This window comes from Glossina fuscipes, unplaced genomic scaffold (genome assembly GCF_014805625.2).
Source record: "Glossina fuscipes isolate IAEA_lab_2018 unplaced genomic scaffold, Yale_Gfus_2 262, whole genome shotgun sequence".
Lineage (NCBI taxonomy): Eukaryota > Metazoa > Arthropoda > Insecta > Diptera > Glossinidae > Glossina > Glossina fuscipes.
The window spans coordinates 227,550-240,479 of record NW_023998605.1 but is presented as its reverse complement, the minus strand read 5'-3'; the positions used below and the strand labels follow the sequence as shown (position 1 = coordinate 240,479).

The window sequence follows — 12,930 nt, the reverse complement described above, 5'->3', positions numbered from 1 at the left end:
TTATTTTTTTTTCCACTAACACAAGTAAACCACGAAAATTATCCAGCTGTCGTTTGCAGAGATGACGTGTTGTATCAAGTGTGTGTGAAACAGAAGGTGCTAGAAACGATTTTTCTTTCTAATCTTCTATACTCGTAATTTTGTTGTTTTGAAAGCGCTTATCTTGCATTTCCGAAAAATACAAAAATACCATCAATGAATTTTTTTGCTTACGTTACTGGATTATGGGTTTAAATTGAATTAAACAGGCTTAATCCATATCCAAACAAAAAAAAAAAAACATAATTTTAAAAACAAATAAACATAGATTTTTTGCTTGAATTTTGCTAATATTCACGCCAAGAGCTCACAAGAAGAAATATTTTGCTTTGAAACAATCTACAAGTAATAAGCAAGTTTATTAAATTTGCTAAAAATAAAAATCAGACAACTTTGCAGTGTGAGAAAAATTACATTCAATAACATACGCTATGTTTTGCACGCCCTATTTTGTGTTTAGTAAAGCTAAAAAAGGAGCAACGTCAGCATCCGCACAACGTATTCATTTCACGCAACCTACAACGTCACACTTTCCAAGTTTCATCTTTCAGCTGCGTATAAGTTATACTACTTTTTTTGGTTGGATGCACTCCATAATTTGTAAAGTACAATTTGGATTCCATGACTTATGATCTCGCTGGTAGTCGAACCATGAACTGCGTTTCACGTATTTTAGAACTTGGCAAGAATTTATATCAAGAGGTTACTAATATTGAAATTTCGTTCACGTTTAATAAAAAAATAGAAATAATTACAGTCAACGGAAAATTTCATTGCAGCTAATGCATAATAATGCGTATACAGTGACCAATTGCCGTGTATCGTTGGACAGAGTTCGTTTAAGTTTTTAGGGAATACTTTACCTTCGCACATTAATTTTTTTTGTCCCAAACTTCCGAAGGATTTATCAATGTTTTGAAAGTTTTGATCAGAGCGTTACGGCGTACTGGCTCAGAGAATGGTACAAAATAAGCTAAAGTTTCCGGCGACATTTTTCTATTTAATAAGTGTTCAAGGGCTACACCTAGAGGTTTGCGCAACGTTGCCGGTTCCATGTGATATACATAAATGTGACATACATTATTCAAAACATTACCTTCCAATTCTTTTACGCAAGGTTTTAAGGTTGCTATCTCTAACTAGAGCAGCATTGTTATGGGACCAAACGCCTATGTTTAACATATTCAATAGTTTTATAATAACTTTAGGGCAAATATGTAACAAGATGCTGATCTGCTCTTTAAATGAGTTAAGAATTTCGAATTATGAATATGATTTATAAAATTTGCGCACAGTATCAGTGTAAAAAAGTCACGTCCAATAATAGCCACCGCCAATTGATATATACCTGCTAAATCGACAAATCCGACATTTACTGAATTTAAAGCTTTCGTCAGAAGGCCACACATAACGGAGTGTGCTTTAAGCACTTTCATTTTTCGCAAATATAAAAAAGAACAACTTGCTTCATTAACATTAAGATCAAGCAAGTTACTAATATCTTAATAAGTTTTCGTTTATAGTATCCCCCGTTAAGCTGGTTGGAAATCCCCCTAACAAAATTGCCCTCTGGGTGACGTGCTCCTTTTTCAGTCGATCGTCGAACTTAAAAACCATCTTATTTAACTAAAAATTAAAAGGTTGAAAATTTTATTATTATTATTATTATTTTAACTTTAGACTAATGAAGTGAATTCTTAAACTAAAAAAAAAAGACATTCAGCACTAGCAACACAGGCTATCGGCTCTTGAAAATTTTAATATTAATGTAAATGGACATTTCATTTATTTCTACCCCTGCGCAATTTTCACAAGAATTTAATAATTCATTGCCAATAAAAGCGTGGAAAAATTTATTGAGACCTAGTGATAAATTCCAAGGAACAAATTAATGAAACAAGCGTACGGAGATAAATTATGTATATATTTCCAAGACTAAACTGAGCTTGTTTGCCATAGGAACTGTCAACTGCTTATGTTTAAGCCCACGAACCCTTATATTTTTAGAAAAACGGATGGATTATCGATGTTTACGTTTTTATTGACTTCAAAAATTGATGAACAACAAATTGATAATTTTGTGCTGTACTTCATTCGCCGGTTTATAGCTATCGACATGGACTAAATACAATTTGAATATGTTACACCACGGATTATTTTCTATACTATATGAAATTATTTCTCACCTCCATTACAGTTCAAAGCAACTACCACGGCGTATTTTCCATTATTTACTATTTTTCTCGCAAGGAGGTTCCTGCGGAAGCAGTAGTTCCGCCTAAATTTATTTGGATACGCGCTGTTCATGTTTCTGAAGGGGATAAATTTGAGGAAGACCGAGGGCGAAAACGTATCGACATACTAAGGTAAATAGCAGCTCCTCTATTTCCACGGCACGAAGTCAGTAGTTATATTGATTTGAGCATATTCAAAGCAAGTAAGCTTTGAGTAAAAAAAAGAGGGAAAATGAATAAGAAAACTTGAAATTTCTAGACGCTTTATAAAAGCATTTATTTAGAAAAGTTAATCCTTTTACAATGGCTTCTTTTATTTTCAAGATCGTTTCAATTTCAGTGAAATTGAACTTGACATAACGGCATGGATACTTAGAGTGGGAAGATGAATTCATTGCAGATTTTGATAATGAATCGTTGAACGGCAACGATGAGCATGTGGAAGAGTTCACTTCATTATATTATTATTATGCTAAAACGTTCGAAAGTACTGGCTCTATAGTTAGTCGTATGGAAAGCTATTACCGTGGACGGACTTTTGGTAAAAAGCAACATCCACGTACGATGGACGCCATGTCAATGACACCTTTGCATTATGCAGTTTCTTGTGGTCATTTGGAATGTGTCCGCCTATTGTTAGAACATGGTGCCGTAGTAAATACAACAAATTCCATTACATGTCGAATGTTAATATAGTGAAGTGACTAGGCTCCAATTAAAATTTGGAGCCAACAAACGACAATGTCCAAACATATCTAATGTCCCCGATTGCTCACGAACAACATGAGCTAGCAATGGAGCTTATACAGCGTGGAGTACGGCTTAATTTACAAGATAACGAAGGCTATAACGCTTTATATTATGCAGTTATGCAAAATAACATTTCTTTAGCCTCTTCTTTACTTGAGCAATGAGCGCTTCGCATTTCTCCCCATTATTTATTATTATTTGCAATTTTCCAATTTTGAATTTGAGAATTAATTCAGCTAATTTTTTACCTTAACATGACAGCAATAAAAAAGCGGAGTTTAAGAAAATTTCTAGATGAAATTTTAGTGTGTACTCGAATTCTTTTCTTGTGGTACAAGATGCTCTTGTTAAGTTTGTGCGAATGTACGGAACACCCAGAAAGACTTGGGATAGATCCGTCTTTTATTAAATCGATCAATTTAGAATCAGTTTAAGTTTGTCTATCCGTCTGCCAGTCTTGATTTTTTTTTCTACAGGTCGGAATTTTTGAGATATTTCGATGAAAGTTGGTACACTAATGCATTTTGGTACAAGGACGAACTGCATTTTAATATGGTTCCGAACGGACAACTTTTTCGACCACTTCTGATATAACACCTTATTTTGCAAAGTCCATTTATGTGTTTATTCTTTTGATACTAGGGCCGTTTGTTATTAAAATGGGGCACAAATGTTTAGCAAGTCTCATCATAAATAAATTGAAATAATATTCATTTACTGCTATTTTCGAGGATAAAAATACTTTTATTGGGCGCATTAGTTTCGACACGTACGTTACTTAAATAATTTTCTTAAGGATGTAAGCTTTCAAATAATAATAAATAATAATAATAATGAGTGTTGTTTGCTATAGCTTGGTGCCGAGATCGAACTAGGCTGGTTTTCTATGTACATATAAAAATTGCTTATCGAATTTGTATTGTGAATTTTACAAAAAATATTTTAAAGTTTCCTTTATATTTTTTCGTTTTTTTTATATATAAATTTTGTTTTTATTTTAGAAAGGCTGGGTATGTTTTCTACTATAAGCATAATGTGAAATGTTCTTTTCTATCTTAGTTTATTATTCTATTATTCCATTAATTTTTGTAAAACAAGAATGACATTAAAATTGAAACTCTTTTTTAAAAGAATTTTATACGCAGTAAGTATACAGTGCAGTAAGAATTAGGTTTTAAATAAAACACTTTTAAAGGATTGCAATCTTTCTGAAACACTTCTCCGACGTTGTTTCAGGTTTTCGCTTAATCTAGATGGAATTAAGGAGTACTTTAAACAAAAACTGATGTGAAAAATATTCGATTTGCTTGCCAGTTTCTTGAACTCGAGAATTCTTATAGCAGAAAATGACTATTGACAAGTAAAGACGACTTAGATCAACTTCCAAAGTTCTTTGTCGAGTTTTATTTAAAACCTTAAAATCAAGTTGGCTTGCGTGGGCATTATGAATATTTCACCAAAGCATATTCAAAACTTTACATGACATACAAGAAACTCAAATATTAACACTATGATCTGTGTCATAGTGTAATCTTTTATTTGAAAGAGAATATTTACGCATACTAAGAATACTCGCAAAAGTAACACCGAAAACACACATGTTCAGAAGATTGTTGAACAAAGCATTTTTTCGATATGTGAAAATCTCTTTGAACTGTGCGTTTTATTTTCGAAAATACATTTTTTTACACTTAATTAAAATGCATTGGAAAGTATATACTAGTGGAGTTTAAAAAAAAAAAAAAAAAAAACAACTTTTAGGACTTGACTGCCATTAGGACTGCGTCGTTTGACGGATATACGTCTTTCCCGAAGGTACATTAAATGCCTTGAAGCCGTTGGGATAATTTTGTGAAGCTTTTTCGTTGGAAAGAGTAGGTAAAATCATACAACCTAAAAGCTTGCTAAAAGGAAGCAAATGTTTAAAACTTCATTAAGCATAAATTTGATTACAATAAAAAGAAGCGTACATTTGAATCTGCTGGAGTTGCCAAGGATTTTCTCCCAGTTAATTGCATGGAATCGATAACGCGTAAAATTTCACTGTTAAAAAAGGAAAATATATAATATATACGTACCTGATCGCTCGTAAGGTAAATCATCTACACCGCAATACAAATTTTTATATTTAAACAATTCTCGTTCCTAGTAAATTCTAATAGATTGGCTCTCCCATACTTTGCTACCTATAGGTGGTTTTACTTGTCACTTCGAGGCAAGCAGGTGTAAAGCGTCGCGTGCGAAAACTTATTTGTGAAACGAGGTTGTAAATGTTCAGACTAAGGCGATATGTCAAACATCGTTTCAGATATTTCAGTCGGCGATTGGGGTGATCACGATATTTTGCCACACGCTGGAGAATAGCCTACATGCAACAGCTTTGCAAACGCAAGGGACCTTGGAATCCACTACTGGCCCCTGCGGAACGCTTTAAACAACTTTAAGTACAAAAGAACTTTCCCGCCAACCTAATATATCTCGACACCAATTAAAAAGTCATTAAATTCCGATATTGCCCCCACTCCTAGCAAAAAGCCATTGCTGGATTTATAAACAGATGACAATTTGAAAAATATTCTTTAAAATCGAACTCTATTATTACGGTACGTTTAAGTCGTGATGTTCAAAATGCTATTCTTAATCAGCTCTACTTCGCTTTCTAATTCATTTCTTAGCGGTCCTTATATCTAACAAGGTTTTATTCTTCTATCTTTCTAGTTTTTTAAACTTTGATCGTAATGAAGCTTGTAGCTGCATCATTCACATAAAAGTAGCTGTTAATATGTTCTGCGAGGACCCAAAGTCGTCCCTCGTTTTGGCCTCACGGGTTCACGCTCTCTGGTCGGGGAGAGACGGAGTGCTAGAGAGTAAGATACAATAAGAATAGGATAGGCATAGAATAAGAATAGGATAGGCATAGCATAAGAAAAGGATAGGCCTAGCATAAGAGTAAGATAGGCATAGAATAAGAATAGATTAAGATAGAATAGGAGTAGATTAAGAATAGAATAGGATAGATTAGGAGTAGGCTAAGGAGAGGTTAAGGGTAGGATATACAAATAGCTAAAGTTAGTCGAGCAAAAAAAAAACAATCAACACCATCATTGAACAAATAAAGACTGTCATAGAAAAAAAAAAGAAGCAAAACGGCAATAAACAAACAAAAGAAAATATTCAAAAAATATAACAAGAACAAACCAAGCACCAAGCTCGTGAACAATAAAATAGCAAAAAAAAAGCAACGAAGTGTTCAATTTTGACTTTACGAAAAAAAAAACAGAAAACGGATAAACTGGCAGTGAAACTAAAATGCCTAAAATTGAACACGCAACAACAAAGATAGGCATTTGCGATCCCCTAAGAACCTGTGGTAAATAAGTTACCGCAACGTGCTCGCTTGATAACCGTTGCGCAAAACAGATAAGAGAAATGATGAGGCGAATTGGCAGTTGTAAGTCGGGTTTGACACGACGAAAAGCCCACCGTAATAATACAGTGGAGGACAAGATCGAAGAGCGCGGAGATGTTTGATTAGAAAAACGCAAGTCAATGTGTGCGGAACGAAAGTACAAGTGATGTAAAACAAATAAAAGAGAAAAGAGTCCAAATTAAACGGGAAAATTAAACCGAAATTAACGTGTTTTGAAAAAAAAGAAAAGGAAAATTATATACCAAAATATTTTAAATAAATCATAAACTGCCATAATATTTGGCAAATAACGCTTATATAAAATTGAAAAGAACTGAAACTGATTAAAGTGGAAAAATTGATGTGTTTGCAAATGCTTTTACAGGGAAGTACGGACGAAAATTGTGACACAAGAATTAAATGATTGTTAGGGATTGAATGTGTGTACGTTTGTGTGTGCGTGCAAACAATTTGCGAATCTATATATATAATAAAAGCATTTGTATAAAATTTAATAAAAAATATTCAAAAAGCACAGATAAAACTAAATTGTTAACAAAAATTGCACACAGGGCGAAAGAGAAAAGGAAGAGAAAGAAAGTGACAACTACCCCACGTTAACAAGTATACACGCACACAGGAGGCTTGGCGTCAGTCGTATACCAACGACAACAACAATCACCCCAGGAACAAGGAGGGGGCCGAAAAACCTAGCGGATGAAACAAAAAAAAAACCTTTGATTTACAACAATAACAGAAACAAGTATTAACGTTTTATTTCTTCCAGGTACCTAAGGAGTTCACAAATAAAAAAAAGAAAAGGAAAAGGGTAATATACCAGGGTTGACAGCGACAATAGCAGCAGCAACACCCCCAATAGCCCCATCGCCATTCCGCTGATTAACAACAGTCATAACAGCAATAGGTAACAACTAGTACAACACCAACAGCAAGTACAGTTAAAGGCAGGTCCGGTGCACTTAAGCCAACCGACAACTGCCAACCAACCTTCAACGTATGACCACCCCCACGGGCAGCAGCAACAACGAGAGGTATCACCACCACTAAAACAGGGTGTGAGAGTTCAGGTCAGTAAGCAACATATAGAAAAAGAAAAACGTGGAATTTATATTGAGAGTTTACCCGACCAACAGCAACAAGTACATTCCCTAGGAGTGAAGCTTAGATAGACAAAAAAAGGGGAAAAGGAAACTCTAAAAGAAATTTTAACAAGCGATAGTGAAGTACTTTTACTTCTTTTAATATAGATGAAATTACACCCAACCCGAAACCTCAAATACTACCGCGATCCGCGCGAAATAATATCATTATAATAGGAGTAGATCCAATAATCCGAAAAAGCTAGTAGGATAGGAACGCTCGAGAGTTACGGGAAAATTATTAGTAAAGCCAAGAAAAGAAAATATTTTAATTGAGAAATTCGGGAAATAGAAACTAACTAATTATTGCAAAAAGTGAAATTTTTTTACGAAAATATGAAGTGTCTTTATTTTGTTGCTCTTATTTCCGTACGTCATTTGTAAGAGTGTTCATCGGCACAACGTATAGGTCTTGCCATGGCAACCACATTTCTAAACGGGCTATTCAGTTGAAAAAAAAAAGCAACTGAATATTAACGATCGAACAGCACAATTCTGAGTTATTGTGAAGGTTGTGAAATCCAAAAGTCTAACAAAAATAAAACGACCACGCTAAGTTATAAAATAAATGAAATAATCGTAATACTGTGAGAAACCAATGTGATTTAATGATGTATAGTGGGCTAAACAAGAAATAGCATCGATTAATGACAAAATTTTAATTTGAAGAAGGAAAAGCAAAAACCCTAAACGTCCGTGAAGCTATGCAGTCAAAATTCTTAAAGATATAAGTTAAAGCAAAACCTTAAGGAGGGTCACTCGAAAACATCTCCCGTTCGCAAAGAAAAAAAAAAAATTGCAAATATAGCGAAGTCCGTTCCTTTTAATAAAAATTTAAATAGTACATACCCAAAGAAATAATTCTCTTTAAAACTTTATAATAGAACGTGTCATAAACTTGTGGAAAAGACTTTTTGTTTACAAATACTAAGCAACGTAACGGGCAAATGGCCTACATTTTCCCGTCAGAAAGCGTTTAAAAAGCGTAGGTCTTCCTCAATCGATACCTCCATTAACAGGAATGATAATAGTAAGGGCTGGATAAAGCGCTTCCGGGGGGGATAGATATAGACAGGAATCATCCTTATCGCCAACTCCAAATATATCACAAATTAATTCTAACATGGGTTCATAAACCAGTTTTTCCTTTCCAACATCATTCTAGAACCCACTGCTGCTTTCGCTAAAAATCTCTCGTCCTGAAATTCAATTCAGGGAGGCGACGCAAATCTGTAAAAGCAATAACTCAAGTGAAGATTTAAGGATAAAATAAATCTATTTTATAGAAAGCTTAGTCTATTTTTCTCATTGATTTGACCTAGAGGTATAAAGCTTAGATTTTCCCCTTTCTAATTAAAAGCAAGCATAATCAAGAAATAGAGAAGTGATGCAATTCCGTACACGGAACGTTTCATAAAACTGGAAAGGAATTCAGAAATTTATGGTGAAGATTAAATTAGTCAAAATAAAAAAGGAAAACCAGAACGTAATAAAAAAATAATAAGAAGTTTAAAGATAATTCGAAAACTTAGATTGTCAATAAATGAATACTCGCAAGTAAAATAAATATACAGACAGCTATAGAACATATTGCTCGTAACTATTTCTTGCAAGTTAGGGGCAACTATCCTTAAAGGAAAACGCGCACACGCATGCACATACCACTAGCGTGGTGATTGGAAAAGCTTATTCAATCCAGTATTAATTTCGATCCTTTACGTGACGAAGAGTAAGAAATAAACACTGATAGGGTCCCAATATTCCTTATTTCTGTATTCGTCTCGAGCCGTGAAAATTTCAAGTTGGTAACACATTTTTTAAATTCTCGTATAAAGAACTCAAACAACAAATAGGTATTGTCATAAGAAAATATTTATGCCTAAGCTACTAACAATATAGAAATTGTAAGGGCTGATGAGAAAAGAATAAACAAAAGGAAGACAAAATAAATAAAGCAGAAAGAATAAAGCCATCCAAAAGGACTAATAATAGAGAGAAAAGGAAAACTCAACACAAATTAAAAAACAAGAAAACATTCACACAAGATGAAAAAAAAATTATCAGAGCGCCCAGGGCAGTCTCATCCTCCTTTAATCAATTGTGCTACTAACTTTAGTTAAGCTCGCGTTTTAATACGTTACACCCGGCAGCTGCCCCATCGCCATCATGAATTCCAGCTTAGCCCTACACTATTTCGACTACCGCGATCGCCCTCTCCTGTATCTCACCGAATAACAAAATGGCAACGGGATTCTACCACAATATCTCGACATCAGGAAACAACACCAGGGATATCATCCAGCTCGCCACCTCGATTGACGGAGCACAACGAGTCCCACTCATAGCGGTCGACACGAGATCTGTCACCGAAGTAGTCAGCAGATGGGGGCTCAACTTTACCGGCCGGTTTGCTTTCATCGAGCGGGTCGAGGAGCTTGTAGAGCCATACGGCGTCGACAAAGATCGCTTGCTAGCCACCATGGTGGTGATGCTGCGTGACCGAGCCGTAACGTGATACCGCAGCAACAACCAACATTGGACATCCTGGGCGAAGGTCAAGGCCGACTTTCTAAAATCCGTCTTGCCACCGCGATACTTCACCCGGCTTGAAGATGACATTTGCCGGCGTACCCAGCTACCGAGAGAGAAATTTCAGAACTATGTGCTGGCATTGCAGGACCTTATGCGCCATACCACAATGACAGAAGAACAAAAATTGGAACGCATCTATACGAATGTGCAACCCGATTGCATGTGGTGCCGGGACTCCACCAATGTAGACGAACTCATGGACCTCGGCAGCAATTTTGAGATGGTTGCAAAGAACAACATCCCGCGGGAAGTAGCCCGTGAAACATGCCGAGATTATTAGCCAGTTGCCCGATAGCGTGATCTGCCGAACAAAGGGGCGTGGCTACCGGACTCAATGCCGCAAAAGAAGCGAATATATGCGACCACGGCATGCCGATGATGTGCCCAGGGTGACACCACAAGCTTAATTGCCCGAACCCACAGGTCTTGCTCTGCTGGATCTGCGGCTGACGAGGCGTAAGCACTATCAACTGCTGTCAACAGCGAGACGTACCGGCCTACCAGAACTTAGCAAATACACCATACCTACAACGCGAAACACCACAAGATAGATCCATGATTAAACCCAGTCCAATTACTACCCAGCCAAGTGAACGAAAATATCTTACAACAACCCACAGAAACGAGACTTACGATTTACCAACCCAATGCTCTTCTTTTGCGCAGAAAGTTAATAGCGGCAATCCACCTCGCAGCAGGGTTATCTTATAAACGCCACTACGCCGCGATACAAAGCAAAGTCTTCGAAGGCATCGAAATCTACCCCTTCCATGCAATGAAGCCCGCAAGCATACAAAGGCAGCGTAGGGGCCTACAAACGATCGTTCTCAGGAAAGTCAATGGCGCCATGCCTTTCACTAAAACCCATACCTGGTAGAGTCGGGATTCAAGTTGCCTACGAGACCAGCCACTGCTAACAATTCAACCTGGTAACGTCAGGGTTCCTAGCAGCCTACGAGGTCAGTGACGCATGCCCGAAGGACAATCAAGCAGATTTCGAAGAGGCAACGCCCATTGCAAGGGTCCACGCATCGCCAGGGTCAGATAAACACAACCAGAGCCCCCGATTGGCCAATGTTGATTCACGACCCATACCTGCTGGCCAACGCTCCGATGTCGGCAAGCCACAGGTACACGGGTGCTGATACGACTCTCCATCATCAAAAGGCAAATGCCACGCCCGATAATACGGCTCGCAACAACAACCAATTTTGCCTCAACAGCAAGCACCACAACAACAACAGCAAGTACCATCAGAAATCGGTACCACAAAATATAACAATCCTAACAATAGCACCACAGCAACTAATGAAAGCGAAATCTCCTATCAAGCAGAAGCCAAGCAAATTATTCCGCATTTACCTGTACTGAACGGTATGATGTGAAATATCACAAACAGTAGTAATCAATTGCAACAGCAATCTGCTTTGCATAATCAACCACTGCTGTGAGCGAACGTCATAAGGTACGCGCTACCCGTGCCAGGCCCACCGTTAGCTTACGAAATCACTGGTTCGATAAAAAAGGCCACAAATGGAGTTTCTGAACGTCGGCAACACACAGCACTTCAAGGCAAAGGTCTTTCATTATGGAACGAACACATCCATGATTTCATGAAATACCGCGCATTGAAGGAAATTTACAGGTAGACGGAAGCTGTATAAGATCACCGTCTGCTGTCAGAAGAGAAGGCAGCCGGACGGTCTGGCCGCCGACGTACTCGTTGGCACTGGGGCAGCCCCTCACCTACGTGAAGATCAACTAACATCTATATAGACAACATTAACAACAAATGCCAACCGAGCAGCGTAACGATTACGTGAACGGCGTCGCAACCGCATCAACATTGACATCAACAACACCAACGACAACAACTATCATAACCGAAACATCATTAGCGGTAATCCCAACTATTACCACAACAACGGCAAGAGGTGGCTATCGCTATAATCACAAAACGGTTACAGATGCCACAGCCGCAACAAGCCCAGCGTAAAAGTCCACACAACTAGAACTACAACGCCAGCAACTACCACCACAGCAAACAACGACAACAGCGATCACCAACTCAACATCGCTAGCGTTAACATCAATTGTTACCACAACAACAGTGATAATGAAAGTCACAACAATTACAATCAACTCCACGCCTCAACAATCACGACTACAACAAACCACGCTCATAGCAACCGCAACAAGCGCACTACAATTGCGTCAACAATCTACCAGCAAGTCAACACAACAATAAAGTCACCCGCAGTCAAGGGTCTGTCAACCAAATAAGTGCCCACAGCGGCCAACGCTGGAACAACCAGTACCTCCCTGGTCAATGGCCCGGCGATGCAATGCCGGAAAGCCAAAGGTACACCAGAGCTGACGGGACTAAAGGCCAACGATCCCACACCCCGATGTCGCACAGCCGAAGTGATAGCAGCCTGCTCCGCTCAGGCAACAGGCTCTGCCTTATCACCGAATGATAGCACCCTGCTCTGCCTAGGCAACAGGCTCTGCGGCCAGTTATCGACCCAACAATCCCCTTCAGCACCAGAAAACGCAACTGCAGCAGCACATGACTGCGCCACACCGAAGCCGTCACCGATTGGCCAATACCGAAGAGGCGTGTCACCAGCCACTCTTCTTTCCCCCCGAAGAACGGAGGATCTGTGAGGACCCAAAGTCGTCCCTCGTTTTGGCATCATGGGTTCCCCGTCTTTCTGGTCGGGGAGAGAGGGAGTGCTAGAGAGCA

The 12,930-nt window shown here is 38.0% G+C and overlaps 1 long non-coding RNA gene across 3 annotated transcripts; it reads left to right on the top strand.

Annotated features, from left to right (window-relative positions):
• Positions 1-4,970: 4,970 nt before the first annotated feature.
• LOC119642842 lies at positions 4,971-8,312 on the top strand. 3 transcript variants are annotated; one of them, XR_005248144.1, is made up of 4 exons: positions 4,971-5,116; positions 5,216-5,626; positions 5,742-5,890; positions 7,005-8,312. It is a non-coding gene; the product is annotated as an uncharacterized LOC119642842 (long non-coding RNA). The 3 variants fall into 3 exon arrangements; XR_005248142.1 differs by lacking the exon at positions 7,005-8,312 and having other exon boundaries at positions 5,742-6,956; XR_005248143.1 differs by lacking the exon at positions 7,005-8,312 and having other exon boundaries at positions 5,173-5,626; positions 5,742-6,956.
• The last annotated feature ends 4,618 nt before the right edge of the window (positions 8,313-12,930 follow it).